Source organism: Solanum dulcamara, chromosome 7, assembly GCF_947179165.1.
Source record: "Solanum dulcamara chromosome 7, daSolDulc1.2, whole genome shotgun sequence".
Taxonomy (NCBI): Eukaryota; Viridiplantae; Streptophyta; class Magnoliopsida; order Solanales; family Solanaceae; genus Solanum; species Solanum dulcamara.
In genome coordinates this window covers 75,813,991-75,818,696 of record NC_077243.1, presented here as the reverse complement: position 1 = coordinate 75,818,696, position 4,706 = coordinate 75,813,991, and the positions used below count along the sequence as shown (strand labels likewise).

Genomic DNA, 4,706 nt, shown 5'->3' with positions numbered 1-4,706 from the left:
ACTTTTAAAAACTTGAAACTAGAGACAAGTGTATGAATATTTTGTGAATTTAATGACTAAAATGAATTATGAATAATTTAATTACAAATTCTAAATTTATAATCTTCAAATTTTGATTCTACCTTTTATCATCGTGAATCCCTCAATTAAACTTAGGAAGTGGAAGGTTTTTTTAAAGCTCAAAACAAGTGACAAGTATATTTTTTTGAATATGTTATTATCGTTACATAACCTTTTAATTAGTCTAAAAAGACTAATTTTAGCAGTTATTGTAATAGTGACCAAGAGGATATTTGGTTAAGGTCAGACCAACTTATAAGTACTTCTTGATTCAATATCTATCTGTTTGGTAAACACTAAATATGCATATATATTAAAATCACTCTTTTTCTTTAATTGTTACATTTAATAATTTTCTAATGACGGAACTGATTGGTTACTCAAATGGTCATTTATCTAATAGTTATTATTTCAAAAAGTCATTTTCTTTGTCGAAAATTGTTTAGAATCAAGATTATGAGATATTACCTATTAATTGAGTAATCATAAGAGAAATCAACCTTGACGGAGACTTGATAATTATAATCATTTTGCTGATCTTTCATTAGTTTTTCATTTTTAGTACTATAAAGAATATTACTCTAGTTCAAAACTTATCAAAAATAATTTTTCTATCTTCATAATGTGAAGTTATATACACATCATTTCCTTCGAACCCTGTTTATAAAATTATACTAAATATGTTGTTGTTATCAGTGGCAGAATTAAGATTTTAATTTAGGGGGTTCAAAATTTAAAGAAGTAGACACATGAACTTGTCGAAGGGGGTTCGACATTTACTATATATACATTAAAAATTATTTTTATCATGTATAAATAGTATAATTTTTCGCCGAAGGTGATTCGGATGAACCCTTAAGCAATAGGTGGCTCCGCCCCTAGTTGTTATTATTGTACCGATAAGCAGTGGCAGAGCTAGAATTTTAATTTAGAAGTTCAAAATTTAAAAAAGTAAACACATGAACTTATCGAAGGGGAATCGACATATACTATACATATACATAAAAATACATAAAAAAATACTTTTATTATATATAAATAATATAATTTTTCGTTGAAGAAGATTTGGATGAATCCGGCTCCGCCCTATCAGCAAGAATCTCAATACTCATAAGTAGTTAGAAGAACAGACACTCATAAGTGTCAGTGCAAAATTGTCACAATATTTTTAGAGATAAGTGATAACATAGAATTTCTTGGAAGTATTGTATTAGACATAGGGACATATATTCTAAAATTATTTGAGGGGTCCAGAGAGGGCTTATGTACTACTTGTTGGATGCAAGTTTCTTTTTTTGGGGGGACCTTATACTATAAACTTAATATAATATAATTAATCTATATATACAATATAATTTTTTTGATAAAAAATATTTAACTTATTAGTTTGGCATAATATATAAATATATTTTTTAATTTAACTTCAAATGATATTTTGTCGTCCTTTAATTTTTAATGTGCATAAGTAGACACTTAAACTTATATAAAATTAAATAAGTAGACATATGAGTCCTACGTGACAATTTGAGTGAGATATACTTGAATTAATTTGTATTAATCACGTAAAACATGTATATCTACTTATTTAACTTTATACAAGTTTAATTTAAATATTTACTTTACACATTCGAAATTAAAAAATATCAATGTTGATTAAAATCAAATTAAATAATACATTTATATATTATGTCTATTAGTTTATAAAGCTATAATATCATGTCATGTCATCTCTTTTTTCAGCCCCCCACACACAACAAGAAAAAAAACTTGAAGAATAAAATGACCCCCACAAAAGAATTATTTGATTGATAGAATCAGCAGTATTTCATTATTTTTTTTTAGAAGTAAATGTTACATTTCTTGCATTTATTACAGGAATATTACTTGAGTTACATCTTCCAATAATATATCAGCGTAATTCTATAAATAGAGTATAAAAAAATATGTAAAGCATACACATACCTTATCTTCTATCATAAAAAATAAAGATGTTGTTTCAGAATTCCTATAAATTCTCGACTCGGGAAAAAATATAATAAAGCAGTTTGGAAAGATGACCAATAGAATAACCACTCAAATAACAAAGTGCATTACTCTTGCTACAATGAGTATTAACAACTCACAAGTAGGGATGTTCACAGTTTGGGTAAAAATTGATTCAAAGCAAAAAATTAAATTAAATTAATCAAATAAATCGATATTTTATTTGGTTTGGTTTTACCTTTTTAAAAATTGATAATATTTGGTTTGATTTTGATTTTGTTCAAAAAAATAAAATAAAAAATTGAACCAAACGACAAATTATATACGTATTTTTCTTATAATTATATATACATAATATATTATTTTTATGAATATATTTTTATGCAAAAAATACAGCACATTAATTTAAAATAGTAAGTATGATACGTCTTTTATTTATACAACCATATCATTAGCTTATGCATTATTCAATAAGTATATGTTGTTTAGTACGTTGAATTAGCTAACAATATAAGCAGGAAGTTAAAAATAATTAAAGTTCTGGTATAAGAATTATAAAATCCAAAATGGAACGAAAACAATTTAATTTTTTTGAATGAATTATTGTCTTTCTTCTCTTTTGAATGAATAGTTTCTTTTATTTTTGTGTATGGTTAATAACCGAGAACCAAATCAAACCGAAACCGATAACAACCAAACCGATGGATGTATATTTTAATTGGTTTGGTTTGGTTTTAATAATTTTAAAACTGATTAAATTGATTTGATTTTGATTTTGACCAGTAATCGACCCAAATCGACCTGTGAATACCCCTATCCACAAGCAATTAAGGGCATATAGATCTTTATAATTCGATCCTTTTCTAAACTTTGAGTATAACAAAAATTTAATACACCAAACTGTCGTTTAAGCATTAAAGGGCAAAAAAAGGGGTTTAACAAGTTCTTTCTTAGCAAAATGGCTCCAGCCCCATCGAAAACATAAAAGAAAGAACTGGATAGCAAAAAAAACGAACAAAGTGCCACTAGCAACTATTATAACGATGAGAAATTCAGCGTAATCTCACAAGTGCAGAAATATTAAGTAAATAATTTTGGAGAGGAGAGATAAATCTTTTTGTATTTATATTGTATTGTTAGTTTAAATACAATTTGTGTTTTGATTGTTACTTAAATTTTATTATCATTAGATAATAAAGAAAAGTCCCATTTTATATGATTCCGTTGTTACCTTAATGTTTTCTTCTCATTTTGTCTTTACTTATTATTTAATAATCCTATTTTATATATTACCCTACCTTTTTATAATAGTTCTACTCTGTACTCTACTTTTCTCATAGGTTTATCCAGTCAAGATTTTCAATAAGGGGTTTCAAAATCTGAAGAAGTAGACACACGAACTAGTCGAAGGGTGTTCAACATCAACTATTTATACATAAAAAATTATTTTAACCATGTATAAATAGTATAATTTTTTTCCGAAGGGAGTTCGGATGAACCCCCTAGCCACAATGTGGCTCCGCCTTGGGTATCCTTCAAATTGTTGATTGTGACATTATGTAATAACAGAAAGTGATACAATCTATCTAGAGACTCTGGGTTCGATCCCCAGCTGCGTCGTATTAATAATTTTTTAAGTTATCTTAAAAGTATTTTTTGTTAGAAGTACTTTTCGGAAAAATATTTTTTGGTAAATAAAAGTTCATGTTTGGTTAATTGATTTGAAAATACTTCAGCCAATATTATAATAATAATTGTACTTCGTCAAGATTTCGTAGAAAAACTATATTTTAGGTTATGAAAAGTAGTTCTATTGCTACTCCAAAACACTTATTTTTTCCCCCAAAACTTGACCAAACATCTTATTTTTTATAAAATAAGTACTTTCTACAATATATATATATATAAATGATTTTGGCTGGGGTGAAAACGTGTGAATCAACAAAGTAGTATTTACTTGGACATTTCCAATACAAAACAACTCTAGGAAAGTGATTACATACTGGGAAAATGGAGGAAAATATATATTGGAGAAAGTAAAGGTAGTAGGCTTTTAATTTGTCTGATTTTAATGGCTGCTTGAGTGTCAATGGAGTTGAAGTGTCATTGGAGTCACCAATAAAAGTTGTGGTGGGAAGGATAAGATTGCTTCAATTTTAATCAGGAATTTTGATTTGAAATCTTGGGTATAAATTTTTTTTTGTTAGAAATAAAAGTGTTTCCAGACCTTATACGACGCGAATCCATATTAATTGAGATCCAATATAAAAATCAAATTTGAAATTAATGATAAACCAAAAAAAAAAAAGAAAAAGGAATTATCATTGGAATCGGTTGTGGTAGGATGGATAGGCTCATTTTGATTGTAACTAGATGTCTCGAGTTGAAAGCTTGGATATGAAAAACGTTTTGGTATAAAATACTTTCCTTCCCTTGAATAGGCTTTACACGATGTGAATTCAAATTAGTTGGGTCTCAATACGAAAATCATATGCAGATGAGAAACCAAAAACAAACAAAAGAAAAGGTCGGAATCTTGGTCTAATAGATGTGCATTATTATATTATATTTTCCAATTGAATTACAAGATGACTCCGTGGCCCAATGGATAAGGCGCTGGTCTACGAAACCAGAGATTCTGGGTTCGATCCCCAGCGGAGTCG

At 27.5% G+C, this 4,706-nt stretch overlaps 1 non-coding gene across 1 annotated transcript; it reads left to right on the top strand.

Moving 5' to 3' along the window:
- The first annotated feature begins 4,633 nt into the window (after positions 1 to 4,633).
- On the top strand, positions 4,634 to 4,706 carry TRNAR-ACG (transfer RNA arginine (anticodon ACG)). The gene has a single exon. It is a non-coding gene; the product is annotated as a tRNA-Arg (tRNA).